Raw genomic sequence first — 16,166 nt, forward strand, 5'->3', positions numbered from 1 at the left:
CCTGATGATGGACACTTGCCTAGGCTCAATCTACTTTAAGATGTATTTGCAGTACTTTGGTTCTAGTTTTCAAAATCGTGTGTCTTCAAAATATTTTGAGAGGCAACGATCTCAAGTTTTATGCAATTAAACTGAAGCCTGCTTGAGTTACCACGGGGGAATGCTAATGATGATTAATATTTAAAATCGTAGAGCGTGACGTTTGTGTTATAGCTTAAAAATCGAAAGATTACTGCCACATTATGCTGTGTGGTTCCCCCAGGGATACAGTGACATTGGATTCTCTCTTTACCATATTTTTACAGGTCACAGAGGGCAAACGTGAGAGTTACGTACAAGTTTGTACAATTTTGTGTTCTTCATAAAAACACTGAAGACATCATACTGCTTATATTTTCTTATGAATTATAGAGAGTAGAGAAAAATTGTCCTTTGTACCGTTATTCCCACATTCATCTGTGTGCCCCCAAATAAACAGCATGTATAGCCTGGTACACATTATTTTGGGTATATTTATACACACAGATTAAAATACAGGATTGCATAAATATTCTGAACTAGTTGCTTTTAAACAACTTTCTGTGAGCAAATGAAGACATATCACCCTGTTACTAGTTCTCAGTATCACTTCATGCTAATATAGATTTCTTTAACCAGTGTTATGATGTTGGCATTTTAGGAAGTTTACAATTACACTTTTATCAAACAATGTTTTTTTTTTTTAAGATTTGTTTATTCATGATAGACAGAGAGAGAGAGAGAGAGAGAATGGCAGAGACACAGGCAGAGGGAGAAGCAGGCTCCATGCTGGGAGCCCAACATGGGACTGAATCTCGGGGCTCCAGGATTGCGCCCTGGGCCAAAGGCAAGCGCTAAACTGCTGAGCCATCCAGGGATCCCCTTTATCAAACAATGTTAAAAGAATTTCTATTTATCTTGTATAACTGTGGTTAAATTTCTGAAAAATAGCAATAGAATTGTTCAATTCCAGTTATGCACATTTATAACGAATATTCTTTTTTTTTAAAGATTTTATTTATTTATTCATGAAAGACACACACAGAGAGAGAGAGAGAGAGGCAGAGACACAGGCAGAGGGAGAAGCAGGCTCCATGCAGGGAGCCCAACGCGGGAACCGATCTCGGGGCCCCAGGATGAGGCCCTGGGCCAAAGGCAGCGCTAAACTGCTAAACCGCTAAGCCACCCGGGCTGCCCTATAATGAATACTCCTACTTGCCCTCTATGTATGCCTTGTCACTTCAAGCTGGATTATACGGTATCTCCTATGTTAATGTATTTTTTAAAAAGATCTTAGTGATTTGAGAGAGGGAGAGAGAACTTGCAAGCATGAACAGGGGGAGGGGCTGAGGGAGAAGCAGGCTTCCCGCTGAGCAGGGAGTGGGATACGGAACTCAATTCCAGGACCCTGGGATCATGACAAGCTGAAGGCAGATGTTTAACCGACTGAGCCACCCGGGCGCCCCAACTGTACTTAATTTTTATGAAACTACTCTGAATTGTGGATTTATTTTATGTAAAATTTTATTTACTTGAGAGACAGCGAGCATGAGCAGGGGCAGAGAGAGAGGCAGAGGGTGGGGGAGAAGCCGACTCCCCGCTGAGGACGGAGCTTAACTAGGGGCTCAGTCCCAGGATCCTGAGATCATGACCTGAGCCGAGGGCTGACGCTTAAGCACCTGAGCCACCCAGGTGCCCCTATGTCATTGTATTTTTAATTATACTCTTTTTGTTGTTGTTTGATGATTTCTTGAGTAAGTATTCTTTTTTTAAAAAAAAAGACTTTAAAGTAATCTTTAAACTCAGCATGGGGCTTGAACCAACAACCTTGAGATCAGGAGCTACACACTCCACTGACTAAGCCAGCAAGGTGCTCCTTTAATAAGTATTCTATACACAATTTGTAATGCTGAAAATTGTCTATTGTATCCCTCCCTTCCTTTTCTAGTGTGTTTACCTTTTTCCTACAGATCTGTAAAATCTTCTACAAAAGGTACATGCCAGAAAAAAATTCCAAATTTGATACTGATAATGATCATCTGCCTTGCACATCCTTTATGGTCATGTTATTGTAAGGGATGGGGAAGAGCTGAATTTTTATATACTTATACTCAACCTTAAATGTGATAATTTGAATTTATAGAATGAATAGAGAACATTCTAAGACCCTTATCAAAATATGGTTCTCAAAGTCTCAGAAAGAGACATACAGTTTTAGTGAGAAGTAAGCTTCACCTACCATCTAGCCAACAGATAATCAATACATAACGCTAAGCAAGTCTAGTAATACAAATTTGTTAACTAATGGAAAAGAGGTAGCCAAGCTATTTCCAGATTGAGAAAACTATCAGTTACTCACTTTTTCCCACTTTCTTTTTTTTTTTAATTTTTTTTAAAATTTATTTATGATAGTCACAGAGAGAGAGAGAGAGAGGCAGAGACACAGGCAGAGGGAGAAGCAGGCTCCATGCACTGGGAGCCCGACGTGGGATTCGATCCCGGGTCTCCAGGATCGCGCCCTGGGCCAAAGGCAGGCGCCAAACCGCTGCGCCACCCAGGGATCCCTTTTTCCCACTTTCTAAAGTATTATTGCTGGTACCTAAGAAAATAGGTATAGTCAAGGATAAATTTTTGAAAATATATCTGACCTTGGGGCACCTGGGAGGTTCATTTGGTTAAGCGTCCGACTATTGATTTCAGCTCAGGTGGTGATCTCATGGGTTGTGAGATTGAGCCATGAAATGGGGGCTCCATGCTCAGCAGAGGCTGCTTGAAATTCTCTCCTCTTCTTTCTCCCTCTGCCTCTCCCTTCATGTGTGCACGCACACACACTCTCTCTCTCTCTCTCTCTCTCTCTCTCTCTCTAAGAAAATCTTAAAAAAAAAAAAAAAGTAAATCTGACCAAGAGATATGTAAGCAATGAAACTAATACTTTTCTAAAACATATTTTACTTATTTATTCAGGAGAGACACAGAGACACAGGTAGAGGGCTCCCTGTGGTGGGGAGCCCCATGCAGGACTCGATTCCAGGACCCTAGGATCACGCCCTGAGCTGAAGGCAGATGCTCAACCCATGAGCCACCCAGGGGTCCCTGAAATTAATACTTGAATCTCCAATGCACGCTTTCATCAGTAATCCCTCACCTGGGATTGCCACACAGTTTGCCAAATGCTTTAACACTTCCTCAGCTTGCATGACATCTAAAACAATCTGACTGGCTGTCAGCCTCTAATATTAACCAACAAGAAATAGTCTCTATGTCAAGGCATTTTTTAATGTCATCAGAAATTATGGTCCCTCCCTTAGTTTTATCTGCTTTAGGGGAGCAACTTGCAAATATATTTTTCATGGAAATGAAAGAAAATATATTTTTGCTGTGATTACAGAAGCCACTGCTTATAACTCTGCCTGTTAGGTTCATATTCCCAGACATCTATTTGATCACAATATAGAGGCGTGGGACCATCCAGAGAGATTTGAGATTTACAAGAGCATCCAACATGGTTTCAGGGTCTGGTTTGATTGATCCACACTGAATTGAGTTGAACAGGGGGGAAAATCTGAAAGCCTTTCCATTTTTTCCAATTTATTTTAACTGAACAAGAGAAAACTCCAAGCAAACAAATTCAGGGCTGTGATTTAACGCACCACATTAGCTCCATGCTTTGCTATATACACCAGCATGCAGGAAAATAATGAAACAAGTCAGCCTGGAGTTATGGGCCTTGGCTTTTAATCATCTGGCTTGTTCTCAATGTGCTGCAGAATTTCCCTGAATAAACACATTTGAGTGGAGTCAGTCACTCCTTGCAAAGTATTCTCAACCATCACAAATCACAAACTCTACATCTTTGTGCTACCTGTGTTTCAACCGTTGTCAAATGTAGCATTCTAACTTGTGCTTAAGGATTTGCTCCTTCTCAGGGTGCCTAGAACCCTTGCTGTGATAGAGATGACCAGGGCCAAGCGGAACATTTTATTTTTATTTTTTATTTTTTATTTTATTTTATTATTATTTTATTTTATTATTATTTTTTACTCAGGCTATTTCATTTACTGACGTGATGTCCTTTTCCATCCATCCTAGAAAGGAGTTATTTCTGTTGGCTGCAAACATCTGAAAATGGACAGTGAGAATTCTTGACTGAGAGGAATGGAAATTCCATCAGTCTAGCTCACAAAAATGGAGGAGAGGATTAAGAAATGTCATGGGAATCCAGAAAAACTGAACAAGGAGTACTTAGAAAATTCAGGTATCTAATGAAACAAATACTCTCACCTATCCGTCTCCACCATCCACACCTCAGCTTTTGGAAAGACAATTGTCTGACCTTTAAGTCAGATGCCAAATTGTAGAGACGTGTTTTTCAACATGATAGAAAGATTACAACAATTCTTAAAGACTTCTCCCAGACCATGTTGATATATATCTCTATCTCTATCTCTATCTCTATCTATCTCTATCTCTATCTCTATCTCTATCTATCTATATCATCATCATCATCATCATCATCAAGAGTCACATGCTCCACATACTGAGCCAGGCATCCCTCTATTGCTACATTTTTTATGGCAAGAATGTTAATATAAAACAGCATTTATTCAGGAAAAATAGATGTCAATCTCCTTATCCCATAAGACAGTGAAGGCTGAGGGTGTGATCAGTCCTCTTCTTGACCAGAAAGGAAAAAGGACTGTAATGTTTTAAGGGGATACTGTATTTTATTCTCCAGGCACCTGAGCACATTCATCTCAACATACCGGGAGAAACTTAATTGCAAGATGCTAGCAAATTGAGGTTCATTCTTTCACCATGAGGGAGCTATCTCTTACATTTCAACTAGAGAGCATGTGTTTTTTTACTCTTCTGGACTAAAAACACTTTTTAAAGTATTAGTTGTTTATTTTGCTCACACAAATCTTGCCTCCCCAATGATACTTGTTGAGTAGATGATGTTCTTATTCAGATACTTTCACTTGAACTCCGTACATTACTACTTATTTTTTGTTCTCAAAGTAATAGATATGCATGTAAAGGCAAATTTTTAAATTTCTAAATATCCACTCAAGGTCCTCCATAATACTTCCTCCCCAATATAGCCATGTTATAAATATATATCTGCAACAATGAATCTCATTATACATTCTAATGATATCATATTCCTATTTTTGCATAGCACCTTTCATTTCCATAGGATTACCTCAAAGTTCAGGGCACTATTCCATTAGATGAATGTAAAATAAGGTATTGAATAATATTCTATTATAAACAATTATGCCTTCACTTCCTTTTTCTATAAAAATGAACACCTGTATTTGTGTGTCTTATTTTATCTATCCTTACTTTCTAGATAGCTATATCTTTGATCATTTTTGCAGATATTTTTATAACTAGCTTTTTTGGAACAAATCACACTATCAAGAATTATATACACTTTAAATGTACTGAATATATACAATAGAAACTTGAGTATATTCATTAATTTAATCCACCAAGATTTTTCAAAAGTTTCCATTTTCCAGCATTTTTCTTTCTTTCTTTTTAAAATAAAAACCATGTTACTACCACTTTGTAATTTTTTTTCACCAAAATAATAGGAAAAAAGTAAAGCCTTGCAAAATTATTTTCCGGCAGGAGGGACAGCATGAGTTTGGTTTTTAAAATGTTAATTAGTTAATTTATTTCTCTTTTTCTGGAAATTGCCTGTTCACAGTTTTGCTCATTTTTGTTTTGTTGATTGTGAAGAGTATTTTAAGGGGGTAAATAACAGACGCCAACTTTTTGCTTATTGATTCATGACCATTTGTTTCCAAATAATTCTGTAATTTGAATTTTTAGATAGTTCGTTTTGCTTACAAAAAAATAAAATATCAAGGTTTTTCTTCACTCTTTCATTTCTAATTATCATGCCTTGAAATACCTTCCTTGGCAGAGCATTACAAAAGAGCCACCCATGTTTTTTTATTTTTGTACTGTTATAGTTTTATGACATATAATTTTTAAAAAATCTATCTATAATTCACTTTGTTGTGTGGAGGGGAGAGGAAACCAATCTTCATGAGAATAGTACCAGCTTTATGAGATACTTCTATTTGTTATTATATTCTTGTTTTTGCAATCTGTCTATTCGAGCATATGTTTATTACTGCTTCAGTTTTATGGTTCTATATATTCTAATGCTTCATAATTTCTATTTTCAGAGTCTTCTTTGCTGTCCTTTCATTCCAGATGAATTTTAAAAGTCAACAAAAAGAATTTGGCTAGAGTTGTTTTGAATTTTTATAAATTAACTTAGGGAAAACCAACATTTCTACATTATTGAGCTGTCTCACTGATAATTTATGTCTTGCTTCTGAGGTACTTCAATTTTCTTTAGCTTTATGGCTTTCTTCATATTTTTCATTCATAACACTTGCTAAGTTTACTCCCGGGAGTGTAATTATTTTGTTTGCTACTGTGAATGCAATATTTCATACATGCTATTTTTTGGGTGTCATCTGGGGGTAGAAACATTTTCATATAAGTATCTTTCACAAGTGAATTCTTCAGTGTTTTGTTTTGTTTTGTTTCTAATTTCTTGTCAGACTCTGAAAAGGTTTTTTAGTTACTAGCCCTTTTGTGGGACTGTGTAAACATTTTGATGATAACAGAACATTTCTCTTTATTTCCATCATGCTTAGAAAGACTACTGTTGTCTCATTGCCCAGCATGACGGTATAATTTGTCTTGTGTCATCTCTCAGATGAAGAAAGTAGGAGGCTCTTTTGACTTAACTAAGGAATTTTGTTAAATGTTAACCTTTTTCAGATGTCTATTTCTGTGCAGCAGCAAGAGAACCTTATTGCTTTGACTTTGTCATTATGACCAATCTCATCATATTTACTAATGTTAACCTGTACTGATTGTCAGATTTCTGGGAGGAATGCTGTCATTATATGCTCTTCTTAAAAAAGTCTAGACTCATGCACACATTCATTCATTCAACCTATATTTGACTGTCTGCTCTATACCAATACATTCGGTATAATGCAATGTAATGGGATTCCAGAGTGTGCAATGACTAAACAAAGGAATACGAGGTACACATATTAACTTGGGATGATGTGTGACTACTACCGACATGGTGCCATCTTTCTAAGGAGTTGATGATTTCAGCGAATGAATGATGAAAAGGATTCTGCTCCGAGCTAGCATGAGCACTCTGAGTTGTGAATGGGTCTGGCCTCTTCAATGATCAAAATGAATGTGAGTTTGGTGGTGGGTTATTGATCAGTGCTGGATTTATTATTAAACTAATGAATCGTTGTAAGGCTCCTTCTAAAACATCACACCTAAATTTACATTTTGTTATTCTATATTCTTATTACAAATGGTTCTTTAATTCAGTATCAAAAAACCTGTATCTGTCTCTGCTGATAGAGAAAAGTGATAAAGATAAGGTCTCATTAGCTGTTGAGTCAAGACTTTTCTTTAAGGGTCATGGAAGTTTGATAAACAAGGGAGTGGCTTGACTATATACATATTTTTAAACTATATATATGTATATATATTTTTAACTGTATATATGCAAATATATTTGATAGACTTTATATTTTTAGAGCAGTTTTAGGTTCACAGGAAAATTGAGGGTGGCAGCTTACAAGCTTCCCCTATGCCCCCCTCTCCCCTGTGAACGTTGCTACCAGAGTGGGACATTTGTTACAACTGATGAATGTACAGTGACCCACTGTAACCTCCCAGAATCCATAGTTTACATCAGGGTTCCCTCTTAGTGTTGCACATTCTGTGGGTTTAGACAACCGTATAATGGTGTATATTCATCATTCTCGTATCACACAGAGTCATTTCACTGCTCAAAAATGCACTGTGCTTCACCTGTTCATCCCTCCCTCCTTCTGATTGATATTTTTAAAAGATCATGCTGGCTGTTGGTCAGATGATTTATTATATGAAGGGGACACTGGAAGAAGGGAATATGTTTCTATGAGCCAAAATTTTGTTTTGCTCCTTGCATTACTATTTATAAAATAAAACTAATATGATTTTTGTCAGACTTGGGACTTAAAATATTTTCAGAAGAGGGAATTTTAAGCCCTTTCTGCAAAATAAGGCTGGATTTGTATAAAATCTTTGGCATCACACTATTCAAGAGAATATTTCCAATCCCTTTTCTTTTGCTTAGCTTCAGCAGACGAAAAGTTCCTAGACAGTGGTTACTGTTCTGTAACCTCTCAGCATGCTCTCTAGAGAAAGCAGACAGTCTTCTGCTGCTGTTTGTATGTGATGGAGTTACGTTGGGGCCTGACCACGCCCTTCTTTTCCCAGGTGTGGCTATTTTGTGTGTTCCCGTGATATCTATATGTACTTCCGGTTGTTTAATAACGTACATGTATACATATATGCATACATGCACACCCACATACATATATACTTAAACACACACACATACACACAGTCAAATCTATTGTCTGTGGCAATGAGGTTCTATAAATCACCATGCAAACTGAATTTGCAAATCCTGAACCGTTGCTCCTAAGGGAAATGCAAGGAAGGGTGCCTGCAGGCCTCTGGTCATTTTCATCAATTGATCAATACATAACCTTGTTTTACGTGTGTTTTTGCTTAAAGATTCCTTATTAAGGAGCACTCAGCTGGCTCAGTAGGTGGAGCTGCGGCTCTTGACCTCAGGATCATGAGTTTGAACCCCATGTTGTGTAGAGATTACTTAAAAAAAGGAAGAAAAGAAACAAAACAGTTTAAAAATGACAGCTTTCTTATTTAATATATATTGGTGCTTCATCCAGACCAAATGCCCATCCATCAGCACTGGATAACTCATGCCGCAATGAAATTTTTCTCACACTATTTTCTCGTAAAGACATATCACAGCCACCTTACACTCAGGGACACTGGACAGCACGTTACACTGTGCTCACGGGTCATTTTATGTTCTGCAATCAGCAACCAAAAGCACAAAAAATGAGAAAAACATGAGACCACATAAAGGACACCTGCTTTCAGTACAAGAACTGAAAGAGGAAGAAGGCAAAGCATGGTCTTATTCCAACTCAGCTGGGAATGTGGGTGTGTCGATGAGAAATTTTTACCATTCTGCACGTCCACGGATGACTGTGAAAGCATCACAAGTATTGGTTTGGGGTTACAAACAAACATTAACAAAGTAAGCAAACATGCACACACAGACTCCACCACAATGACGATGCACTGTGTGTATCTTCTGGAACCTACTGCGAGCTTTCCGAGGGCAGGATGCTCAGATAGGACCCAACATTCCTTGTTCCAATGAAAACAGCATCATGCCTTCTCCTGCCCAGTTCACACACTACACTGTTTTCATCCATTCATAAGGTATAGAGTTCTTTAAAAAACTTTGAAACCTGAATAGACAAAAGCGATAAAAGTGGGTTTTCTGTGCTTGATTTCTGTCCTCCTCTCTCCCTTCGGGAGGGTAATGTAAATTGTATAAGACATTATTGTACAAGCAAGCACTAACACTCTAGAAACCATGCTTTTCAGATTCTAGAAGGTTGGCTCAGTGCATTTTTCCTTGCCCAAAGCTGACTTGCTCCCCAGGTGCTCTTGCAGTAAAAGACAACGATATTTCCTCTCCCAGATAAAACAACACATACAGTTCCCAGCTATGTGCCATTCTAGAGCTATTTGTAGTGTAAAAATGTCTAATATAGAACAGCTGGTACCAAAATGAATATTTCACCACTTAGTGTAAATTGTACAGTTGGTATTTCAAATGCTCCTTTTCCCATCAAGAATTATTGGGTAGAATGGCCTCCTGGAAGTAATTAATCTCTGCTCGATGTGGAGCCCTGTTAGGGAGACGTGAGCCCCCAAGATCAGTTAAGACGCATGATTTAAAGGGCGTTTCACAAAAATCTGCCACAAACACAGCCATCTATGTAGGAGGTCTTTTGGAGCATTTTCAACACATTTTTGTGTTATAACTCACCCCGTGTGAAGTTATAGAAGGACTGGGCTTACACACTTGAGGTTTGATAACGCAAAATGAAGCAAAATTAGACCTTAATCTGTGTCAACACCAACTCAATGAAGTTCTCAACATACTCCATCCCTGGGTCTGGCAGACAAGCAGGGCGATGCAGCCAATGGTGTACACATGTCTGTCATCTCTGCTTCTCCCTGCCTCTGAGGGCTGTGCTGGAAAGCGTTCCCAGAGATCCCAGGGCTCCTGAAACTGACTGTGGCCACAGGTCCCTTCCCAGGTCCAACGTTATGGAAGATGTGCTGACAAACCCAACATAACTCCAAGAGAGCTCGTCGCTGAATGTGTCATTCTCCCATCCACTATACAGCCACATGAAGAAGCATCTGAGGCTGTGGGCCTGGAAAGTCTAGGGGTCACTGGGGTATTACCAATATGTTCCTAAGGGAACTGTTCAGAACGAAGGAACCAAGAGGGGGAAGGACGGCGGAGCCGGATGGTCCCGTGACTGGAAAGAGGCTGAGCTGTGCTCTATCCCATCACTGACAGGTTCCGAGCAGAATGCCGATTTGGAGCAGGACGGCCGGTGGGCATCTGCGTCCTGGGAGAGGAGCTAGCTGGATGGATTCCTGCAGACCCTTCGGGTATGTTTGGCAAGACCCATTCCAAATCCCGACTGTGGGCGTTGCTGGGTTTTCCAAAGGCCACCAGCCAGACCCAGGACTGGTCCAGGTATGAGGCGGGGCTGCATTCCCTGCTGGCCTGAGCTGGAGAGGATGGGAAGGTGCTCAGGGCAGAGGACACAGAAGTCAACTGTGCCTCTGGCTTGGCCTCTCACGGGACTTGCCTTTATTTCTGTTTTGGGGGAAATAAACTGGCTTCCTGTGAGAGTACTCCAGACAGATGGCTGCTCTAGGACTCAAAGAAAATGCTGTTTGATCTAGAAGAATTCTGGCACTCACACAGTAACCTAAGGCCGCTGTGTTTTTGACACTATTATAGCACATTTGGCCAAAGACACAATCGTGCTAAGAATAAATACTAATGAGGTGCTGGCCTTCCTGGTTTTTTTAAAAAAAAGATTCTTAAAAATTTAATTATTTGAGAGAGTGAAAGTGAGAGAGATCACAGAAGGAAAGGGAGAAGCAGACTCCCCACCGAGCGGGGACCCCACCGAGCGGGGAGCACAGGCGGGGCTCCATCCCAGGACACTGGACGCTCTGGTGCTGTGATCCGGGACTCCTGGCCTCCAGAACTGCGAGAAAGAAATGTCTGCTGCTTAGGGGCCCCCCGGCATGTGCTGTTCTGTTGTGGCTGCCCCAACAGACTAAGGCGCTAATGGGACAACATACAGCCGAGGGCAGGCGCCTAACTGACCGAGCCACCCAGCGGCCCCCGTCTTCCTGGTTTTGCTCCCTCTACAAGCACGATCATTTTAGTGTTAATCGGTGGTAAAATTCTACTGGAGCAAAACATCATTACATCCACTGGAAATGTCAGTCCAGAAACAAGAAAATAAGGACCTTGCTTGCTCTTCATTCTCTAAAACAATTCCTTGTGTCTGAAAAAGCGTATGAGAAATTAACATATCAGTTTTGTTTTGTTTTGTTTTACTTCTCAAATTCCACTGTATGGCTAGATGGCTCAAAGACAGAATTTTAAAGTTTGTTTTTAGGAATTCTGGTTTTTATAATTCAAATTTGTTTCTAAAGTAGATCTAAAACTCCTTTCCCTGAAGAATCCAGCCATCTAACATTTGAACCAGTGCCGAAATCCCTAGCAGTACACTTTGTTTTCTAAAATGCTCTCTCTCATGAATGATAGGTTAACTGAAAAGATTTTTTTCCTGTTTTCTTTTGTTTTCTGTAAATCCCAAAGGTTAGATTCCTGCTAATTTTGCCACAAAAGCATGTTGCACTAATAAATCTCTAGATTTATCTGTCTTTGTTCTTGTCAGGGGGGAAAAACAGCTCTGACACATTTTTCAGCATTCTAAAATGTGTTTCCAGAGGTCAGAGTCATCGTGAGTTGGGATGTGCTTGCATGGTACACGTTTTCCGGTCCTATTTTAACAGGACAGATTTAAATAACATAAAATGAGAGCTATTTTTTGGTTAATTGACCGGTTAAATAATAGTTTACTCCAAGCAAATGATAAACACACGTATAAAAATTACATTTACATAGAGGAAAACTGAATGAAAATCCCCTAAATGTAGGTCAAATATACTGCCATTTAATAAACCACCTTCAAGTTTGTTCTTAAGTTACATTGATCAGCAGAGAAAATGTGATGCGATGGGCACTGAGATCCTCGTCCGGGGTGACGAAGCAGGGCACCACGGAGCTACAGTTCCTTCAAGGGTGTCTGAGGAAGTGGCTTAGGTGACACTGCCTTCACCTAGAGATCTCCACCTGACGCCTGATTTCAGTTCAACGTTACTCCCATAGAAAACGATTCATGGATTCCCAATAGCACATCACAGGACCTACTCCATCTTGTCAGGATCCATAATTCACATTTAAAAAATCATTTGCTGAACCTTTGTATTTACCAAGAGGGTACACATCCTGTGCTGCAGAAAACAGGAAGCTTGTCTGGATTTTTGGTTTTGCTCATTCTTTTGTCCCTAGTCCTTAACCCAATCCTTGGTACACAGTAAGTGCTTAACAAATACTCATGGGAAAAATGGAAAGAGAAAAGTGAATTCATGAATACTCATGGTTTAAAATACCTGTTCCATTTTCATGCTGAGGAATAAAAGTTAAGTAACATTTTCCCAATCGATCACATACAGTTACACAATTTTTATATCCGTTCTATAAGGCTACCTACGTATCTGTGATGTTGAGAGCAAAGAATCCTCAACACTTAGCTTCTCGGCTGTTCATTTAACTTTTTTTTGGTGAACGTCTTCCTGTGTTACTTATAATGTGAAATAGCAAAAGGGAAGGAGCAAATCTCTTTTGTGTCAGATCACTGATTTTGTTCCAGCCTTGAAACTCTGCTGTTTGGTACCAGGGGGAATGATTCCCGTACCTTAGACCGAGTGTCACTCCCTGCCCTGTGTGATATTGTGTTCATACCGACTCCCCATGCTGCCTGTAGCAGTGTGTCTATGCCCGTCAGAATGGTAACAGGACAACATATAGGATCATTTCTTCAAAACTCCATATACAGGCGTTACTGACACCAGTCCCCTCCCCGTTGGTGTGCTGAAACCGTAAGCCCTAGTGTTAGAGAAGAGGTCCTCTGGGAGGTGACTACATCAGGAGGGTTGCACCCTCATCAGTGAGAGGAGTGCCCTTCTCAAGGAGACCCCAGAGAGCTGCCTCATACCTCCATCCATGTGAGGACACAGCGAGAGGACGGCTGTCTTCGAAGCAGGGAGCGGGCCTTCCGCAGACGCTGAATGCTCTGGTGCTGTGATCTGGGATGCCTGGCCTCCAGAACTGTGAGAAGGAAATGTCTGCTATTTAGGGGCCCCCCAGCATGTGCTGTTCTGTCGTGGCTGCCCCAATAGACTAAGGCAGTAACACACTGTTATCATTCAGAGTGGCCTGTGCAGAGATAGATGCAGAGGACGGTGAAGAACCTCTCGAAATGCACAGTATTGTGGGGTCAAGGGAGAAAATGAAGACACTGAGAGAAGATTATTCCTTCATATCTCAGTGATTAATCAAACTATTGTATCTAAGAAAGGTTTTCTCACTGACAGCACTCTCAAATTTTAAGGTGAGGTGACTACAGAAAAAAAACAACAAACAAAAACAAATCACCAGGCAATTCTTTACGACTACCTTCCCAAAAATAATTTAAAATGTCAAGTGGTAATTTGGCCCTGGTGTTTAAAAGAACTGGAATAATCAGCTCTCTGTGGTCAATGGCCATTTCAGCCTTCCTGGCGACTGAACTGATTCAAGTCTTTGAAGCTTTCATTTACTTTTTTGGATATGCACGTTTAAAGGTCAGAATTTTCACGATTACTGTTAGAATGCTTCTTCTGGGTTTATATGAACCCCCGACACTGGTTTGCAACCATGAGAACCTGGTTTCTATTAATCTCCCTTCTTTTTTATTCCTCATTAACTCATACTCAAAGAGAGGATATGACAGGCTCACCTCCACTCTATAAAACGTTTCGCTGCGTTCAATGTGAGGGATGTGGCCAAGAATCTGAGAATGAAACCTGCAGTAAGAAATCCACATTTACAGAGAGTGTGACCTTTGCAGATGTGCTCATGTCAGGTACAAACGTGGGGCTTACCGATTTTTCAGCAAGGTGCTGGAGATAAAAATAGAGATGGCTTTTAACAATCACCGTCTTGCCTTCTGATGATCATTGCTCTTCCATTTTCTCTATTTCCTGGTCACCAGAAACAAAATAATAGACATAGATGAGATCACACAACACCATGTATATATATAATATATATATATTTTATATATATAATATTTTGATTACACATACATAATATTATATAATATATAATGCATATATACACTACATAATGCATATATAAATAAAACCATATATGTTTGTCTGTAATCCACTCATACATTTGGTGTCCAACATTATACAAGAAGACAAAGACTGCCCGAATCTTATTTTTTGTATACTTTGGTCTTGAATGTAGTATTTTTTTTAAGTTTTATGCATTTTTTAAAGCCATGTTGATAACCCAGCATGGGACTAGAAGTCACGATCCTGAGATCAAGAGCTGTATGCTCTTCCAACTGAGCCAGCCAGGCGCCCCTTGATTGTGATATTTTACAGTAACAAACAAAACCATATTCAAATGAAACCATGGTGTCCACAGTCCCTTGGAGCTCTCTGACACTTGCTAGCAATCCACTTGCCAGAGTGTAACAGACAAATTTTCCTATGTGACAAAAACATAAGTGGTTCATGTTTATTAGTAACTAAGATGATTGGGGCATTTGATACAAACCTAAAAAATAATACATTGTTTATTATGGATATTTACTCAAGCCTGTATCTAATCCTACATGAAACATCTTGTAAGGTGGCAAAATATGCAAGATAGGTGAATGTTTGTGAACCTGTGCTTACCTGATATCATTGCTTACATCTAAATGCTGGAAAAATAAAATTTTTAAAAGAGCAATTAAAATAATGTATCCTTAAATTGTAGTGTCTTTGCAGAGTCAAATATTGGCCACATTGGTTTTGCTAAGGTTACATGTTGTCAAACATTCTGTGAAAAGGGAAAAATTCGGTTTATTTCCTGAAACCATGGGGTTTAGAAAGGGGGTTGTTTCTCTGTGATAAGAATGAATGCTTTATATTCCAAAGCAGATACGGTTTAGGGTTTTTCACTGCTCACAAATAAATCATGAATCTATAAACCGGGAGCACTAATTACAGATAATCTCATGCCATGGTTTTAATTTTCAGGATCTGAGACCCCTGAAATTTAATTGAGTCTCAATATGTCAGCCCAGTCCCCAGCAAATGGATGTCAAAGGGAATGGAGAGAAGCTTCCAGACCACCTCAGCCAGGTGCTATTGTTAGCTATGCCTCTGTAATGTTCCCAGGCTGCCCATCTGCAGAGCCCTCAAATCCACTCTATTCAAACCACCCTCCGCCATACTTGAGGTCTGCGCAGGAATCTCAGGAACTTAAAGCATGTTGCAAATACTAATGGCATGTGAGCATGTGAAGCATGTAAAGAGCACAACTTGAAGAAGGTAAATATTAGCTCCACTTGACCGTGATGTCAAATAAGGTAGAGCTGCCCAAACTCATACCAGGCCCGTGGAAGTGGAAGACCATCCCTGAGCGACTGGAACTACACCCCTCCTGCTTCTCCCATCGTCTTGCTGAAGGGGTTACGACAGAGCGCTACCGGTGTACTCTGTGTAGCCAGAGCTGGCATTACCCAAAACAGTTACTGAGAACTGAGATGTCAAATACTCATTCGGAAGACTGGTCAAGTCTAAGTCACGTTGTGCCCAAGTAACACATATGTTCACAAATGAGCAATAGAGATCTACCAGTCTGCGTGTTGATGTGTCGGTTGTGATGAACAGAGAGGCTGAAAGTCTCATGTTTGCTTAATTTGCTTGAATAAGGGGCCCAACACAAGCAAACTACAAAACCTAGTAAGGAAAACAAAATGAATGGAAATGGAAATGTACTA

At 39.7% G+C, this 16,166-nt stretch overlaps 1 long non-coding RNA gene across 12 annotated transcripts in view; it reads right to left on the minus strand.

Annotated features, from left to right (window-relative positions):
* LOC140627662 (uncharacterized) overlaps nt 1-16,166 on the minus strand; it is a 527,802-nt gene that overhangs the window by 125,979 nt on the left and 385,657 nt on the right. For 11 of the 12 annotated variants that reach the window (XR_012026304.1, XR_012026315.1, XR_012026308.1 and 8 more), the window contains 2 exons: nt 14,269-14,367; nt 13,341-13,453 (listed from right to left, as the gene is read on the minus strand). This is a non-coding gene — a long non-coding RNA (uncharacterized lncRNA). Of the gene's footprint in view, nt 1-11,684; nt 13,454-14,268; nt 14,368-16,166 lie in introns of those variants that run through there. The other variant, XR_012026305.1, reaches the window with a different exon arrangement.

The sequence above is a fragment of the Canis lupus genome, chromosome X (assembly GCF_048164855.1).
Source record: "Canis lupus baileyi chromosome X, mCanLup2.hap1, whole genome shotgun sequence".
NCBI lineage: Eukaryota > Metazoa > Chordata > Mammalia > Carnivora > Canidae > Canis > Canis lupus.